The sequence below is a fragment of the Cupressus sempervirens genome, chromosome 7 (assembly GCF_028749045.1).
Source record: "Cupressus sempervirens isolate cs-2001-9-10 chromosome 7, ASM2874904v1, whole genome shotgun sequence".
In the NCBI taxonomy this organism is placed as follows: domain Eukaryota; kingdom Viridiplantae; phylum Streptophyta; class Pinopsida; order Cupressales; family Cupressaceae; genus Cupressus; species Cupressus sempervirens.
In genome coordinates this window covers 449,225,942-449,232,357 of record NC_143124.1, presented here as the reverse complement: position 1 = coordinate 449,232,357, position 6,416 = coordinate 449,225,942, and positions in this window count along the sequence as shown.

The following is a 6,416-nucleotide window of genomic DNA, read 5'->3' as shown; positions in this document are numbered from 1 at the left end:
GTCTTATCTGCACTCCATAACTAGAGTGGCAGTGTCTCTCCATTCTGTTCTCTATTTACTTTCATTTCCTTACCAAAATATGCTACTTCTTTGAACATAATCATATGCATTAGCAAAGAATAATGACCAAAAGTTTTTTCCACCTTGTCTTTTGCAATTCCTACTTGGCCAATATGAATTTCCTCTACTATGTAGGAGGCAAAATAAAAAATAACATCCACACCAAAAGAGGTAATCTGAGTGATAATGTACATAAAACTGATAGGCATGACATTCTATTCATCCTCACCAAAAACTTGACACAAAGTCATGTATGCCTCCATAGCCTAGAAAGTGAAATATTCCTTTTTGAAGAGTTCCCTAAAGGATCCTATAATCACTGGAAAATTTCCAACTGTGCCTATATGTGCCCTTAGTGCACCCTACCTAATTGCATCCTTCTTTGACATATATTCTTTTTTTAATTCTTGTATGTCAATGGGCACATGATAGTTTATTAGAAGTTCTAAACCAAATACCTCTCAAATCTCTTCAAGGCTAATTGTGACTAGAGGGACACCATCAACTCTCCTTACTGCTCTTATTGCTTGATCATAATTTTTTACAATAGCTTCAAAAAGGTCAAAATCCATAAAAACACTTGGAACTACTAGCTCTCCTAAGTCAAATTTGTGGATATTGGCATGTGGGGCAAATAAATTCCTTTTTGAAAACCATTTCTTAAAGAAAGAAATCCTTTTTTGAGAATTTTTGGTAGATAATTTAATATTCTTATCCTTGTTACATCACATAGTTTAGGCCTCGCCATGTTTCACATTTTTAGGCTAGGCACCATGTTGCTACTGGCAATGTGCAAGGATTTTTTGGTCACAACATAGTGACCTCTCATGTTATTCAAACTTTTGGTGCATATGCATTTCTTATCAAGATGTCACCATGTCTAGGAGATTACGTGGCTCATTTTTGGCAAGACAATTGTTTGGACCCACCTTCTAAAATTGTTGTTGCAAAAAACTACTTCCTGTCAAGTTGCTGTGTCACTATTGTTGAGATTTTTTTTTTTTTTTGGGTCACAACATGGTGACATCATGAATATTGTTAAAGTCTGGTATTAATAAGATATCTACTTTTCAATCATGATTACCATAATAATAGCTCTAGCAAATAAATAAAAGTGCACGTCCATAATACCACTTGGGAACTTCACGGTCATTGTACTTAAACAAAAAAAATTGTTGTCTTCTATATTCTCTATTAAGACACTATGTTGCTACTAGCAGGGTGCTTTCCTTTTTTGGTCATGACATAGTAACTCATTAGAGAAACTAGGCTCCAGTGATGCCAACTAAAAACTCATTTCAAGTGGTTTCTTTTCCAACACTAACAATTCTAACATGAAGCATGTGACCAAACTTTTCGAAGCAATGCAATTTTCTAGTGTTGACCCTCCACTTTATGACACTGCCAGTCTATTTTATAGTAGTCACTATGTCACTATCATTAAAAACCTTTCATTTACCCATAGCGATGACATGATAGCCATAGATCTTATAAAGATAAGACGTTGGGAATAAACTGGGTAAAAGGCACTTGGTATAGTGGAAAATTTAAGCGAGTCAAGAAATATTGAGAATTTCAAAAAAAAGTTGTGCTCAATTAAATTAAAAGGAAGACAAGACTTAGGGTTTGATAAGGTTTTTCAAAAGGTTTGAAAATTTGCAAAGGCAAAAAACCAAAACCCTAGCAAGCAAGACATAAAATTAAATCTAATTTTTAGCTAGGACTAAGAAAAATATATTTTGTAAAAAATTAGACCAACACTATGAAGGAATGAGGATTGATCTACAATGGGTTAGAGCTTTTCAGTAGTTGAATTTGTTGGGAATCAAAATTGGAGTCAAATCATTCTTTGGATAGGTAAATTTTTTGAGGTGATTCATTGCTAACTTTTCCAAAATTACCAAATGTATAGTTGATATGATGAAAGGGAGTCATAGCTTCAAATGGAACAATTCTAGAAGAAAGGCTTTTGGTCAAATCAAAGATTGCATATCCAAAACAGTTGAGCTCATCCACCCAGATTAAACCAATGAGTTTATACTATATTGCTACGCCTTATCCCATACATTGTTTGCACTACTCATGTAGGAGAACAAGGAGGGTATCCAAGCACAAATTTCCTTCATGAGTACTCCTCTCAAGCACCATGAGCTAATATAGTCTCAAATGGAAAAACATGTCTATGTAGTGGTAAGAGCTCTTAAAAACTTTGGATTTTATGTACTACACTCTCATTCTATTGTATTTACACCTAATTTAGCTATCAAGAGTATTTTGACTCAACAATAGATAGGTTTCAACAGTAGAGGAGCATGGGTGCCTAAGGTTCAAGAATATGACATTAACCTGAGGCCTAGTAAGTTGGTAAGAGGAAATTTTTTGTGTAAGGTGATTATAGAAAATAAGGATTTGATCCAAGAGAGGGAATCTGCAAGAGTGCTAATCATCACTCTTCAAGATCCCTAGTTCTCAAATATCATCTACTTTCTAACTTACAAAGATTTTCCAAATGGGCTGATATACAAGCATAATCAAGATCAACCGAATTAGCCAAGCATGTCATATATGATTATCAACTATATAAAAGGGCAATAGATGGGACCTTTCTGAGATGCATGGATAAACCTCAACAAAAGAGATTGCAGCTTCCACAATGAGGCCAAAGGTAGTCAATTTTCATCAATAGTCATGGAATATAAGATTTGAGGCAATGCTACTATTGGCCTGGAATGTTCAAAGATGCATATTAGTGGGTGGAAAAATGTGACAAGTGTAGGATGTTTTCAAGTAAGCCTTAATTAACAGCCCTACCTTTAAGCGATTTAGGTATGGTTTCTTATTTTTTTGATGCACACAGGGTTTAGGTAATTTAGGTATGGCTAGGTTGTGATCTTATGTCTTCCCAATGAGAATAAAGTGTTTTGAGTTCAACTCCATTCTATCTCACCCTAGCATTTCATATATCATAGATGCCTAGCCCCCTACTAAATCTTTCATCAAATGAACTACCATAAGTGTGAGTTTGAAGGTTAAACCCATGAAAAATGACTAACAAGTAGTGAGTAAAATTTTGTCAATACATAAGGATTTGTGATGCTTTGGATAGAGGCCATGTTTTTTTTCCATTTAGATCTATGGAGATAAGATCAAATATTGCTAAAGGGTATAGATTCATGGTATTGTTGTTGCATAGTTATGGAGATGCAACCATTTTGTTCAATTTTTGAAGCTTCACAAACCTGAGCCCAATCCGAATTCAATTAATCAAGTATGTTGGGCATAATAATCTAATGGCTCATAATATGTAAGGAATGCTCAAGATTTTCCTTTAGGCCCATTGAATCATAATTATAAGTTGAAAACTATTTGCTACACATCAGTCTAAAAACTATTGCAAAAAAAGGATTTTTTTCCCAAGGGCAATAAAGTAGACTCCTTTTCTGGAGACTTTAGGAATACCAAGTTAATTTACTAAAAAATTTGAATATCCTTTAGAGATACCATAAGATGCTTTTGGGAGAATAAGTGTTCAAAATGCTTCGTCGATACAAAGGAAATGCAATGTTAAAATATTTTGACAAAAAGAGGAAGAATAGAGTGTGCAGGCTAGTGAAAGGATTACTTCTCATGTTATAATTCTAGCTAAAGGGAAAATAGTCTCTGAAAAATTTAAGTGCGTCTTTCTCTCCCACATGTGTTAACTTTGTTACATATGTGCGCTACCCAAATTTTGAAGCGAGATATGGGATTTCCCATAAAGCTAGGATGCTCATGTAGTCAAGTGATTCTTTGTCATGTTACTTTACTTTATGATAATAAGGATGCTTTTAGGAATTAATATTTTATCTACAAATGAATGGAAAGTTTAAATAGTTGTTACTCATAGAATCAAATGCAAATCCTTTTGTTATTTATGTTGGTTGAACTTAATTTCATTCATGTGGCACCAACATTTTAATTCATTTACCTATTTTACTAGGATTGCTTTAATTCATTTCTTCAAGTATATTTAAAATTGCTATTTATCAAGAACTACATATTCTTTACTCATTTAGTGTATGGAAATCAAAGCTAATGATTACGAGAAGCTAATTGGCCTAGAGAATGAGTTGAAAGAGTTGTCTAACACATTGTTCAAATTCTATAATTTTAGAGACCTTCATAGGAGGCTTAATCCTCAACCCATTCACCCAATTACTCAAAAACTCAAAGTGGGTGGATTAGTTGAAGCTACTAGTTTTCCCATGGTTGTACATGCACCTAAGCTTGTAAGAAAATGTATAGAGAGATACTAACACAAGGAGGGATGAAAAAATAGGGCCAAAGGCACATCTAGCTATCCAAACCACCTTGAAATAGTTAACACAACAAAAACACAACACACTAAATAGCAACCAAAAGAGGAAAATGAGAGAACACTTATTAATTCATCAAATAATTAGCATACATGCCCAATTGTAAGGCCTTCTAGGTTATGGATAGATACAAAATATATTTAAGATAAATGATCCAACATCAAATTTATAGCTCTAGATACATATGCAACAAAATTTTCAAACTTTCATGTTCTACTCCTGAATCCCTCCAAAACTACCCTAACTCAATCTCTAAGCACTCAAAATATACTTGCCAAAATGACTTACAGATCATTCTAGAACATTACATAAGAGGAAGGCCAAACCAAAAATGGTCTAAACACATCCCAAGAAAAGATCTTAATACAAATGTCATGATCAAAATAAATTCCACAAGTTAGCTTACAAAAATCATGTCCAATGCTAACACTCAACATAAACAAGAAAACTCAGCACATGAAGGGTCAATTAGAAAACACTAGTTAAATTGACACGTGAAGGAACACACAATCAACACTAGATTTCTATAGTAACTCAGCATCCACTAGAGCTATAGTTACTTAGTATCCATTAGAGATATAGTAACTCAACATCCACTAGACATATAGTAACTTGGCATCCATTAGAGGTACAGTAACTCAAAATCCATTAGAGCTATAGTAACTCAGCATCCATTAGAGGTACAATAACTTGGCATCTACTATAACTATAATAACTTAGCATCCATTAGAGCTATAGTAACTTAGCACCAACATATGAAATAAACAAAAATGAGTAGGATAACAAGGCAACCCAGGATAATCCTACATCAAACAACTGGGGTTGAAAGAGATGATTCTCTTGAATCATTGAGATGTCACAATCTAAGTTGAATCCAACTCAAATTGAGAAATCCATGAAGCATCTTTAGTAGGCATATTCTTCCACTTCACCAAATATTCATAATAATAATTCCCTCTTGTGTTGTTGCCAGCTCTTTGATCCAATATCTCTTCAACTTCTTCAATCTACTTCTAATGCAACAACTTCATCATCTGACTCATGATACTTATAAAAATCAACAATATTGAATATAGGAGATATATCCATTTCATTAGATAATTCAACTTCATAAGCATTACCACTATCAAACTTCTTCAAGATCATACAAGGTCCAAATTTCTTCATCTTCATCTTACTATATGTTCCATCAAGAAATTTTCCTTTTTTAAATGAACCATCACCTCTCCTCATCACCAACTTCAAAATCATGATGTCTTCTAGAATTATCAACATTCTCCTTTTACTTCTAATTCCTTTGTTCCAACCTCAACTTCACTTCCTTATGTAAAGACTCCATAAAATCAAAAAATTCTTCTCTTATAGTTCTCTTTTCTTCACCAACAACATCTCTCAAATCTAATATACATCTAGGTTGCATTCTAGTAACAATCTGAAAAGGTGTTTTCCCTATACTCTTATTCACAAAATTGTTATCTGCAAACTCAGCTTGTGCTAAGACTACTTCCTAGTTTCTTGGCTTATCTCCAACTAAACATCTTAGAAAATTACCCAAGCTTCTATTCACAACCTCTATTTTTCCATCTATCTATGGATGGAATGTAGATCTAAACTTCAACTCAGTACCCATCTTCTTCCACAAAGTCTTCCAAAAATAACCAACAAACTTACTATCTCTATCAGAAGTAATACTTCTTGGTAATCCATGCAATCTCACAATCTCTTTAAAGAAAAGTTCAGCAATATGCTTAGCATTTGATTTCTTCTTACATGGTATGAAATGAGCTATCTTAGAAAAATTTTCCACTACAACAAATATAGAATCATACCCCTTAACTATCTTAGGCAATCCAAGAACAATATCCATATTGATGTTAGTCCAAGGTTTCTCAGGAATAGTAATAGGTGTATACAAACTAGTATTTGACTCACTCCTTTTGCAACTTGAAAAACCCCACAACTCTTTACAAATTTTTGAACATCCTTATACATTTGTGGAAT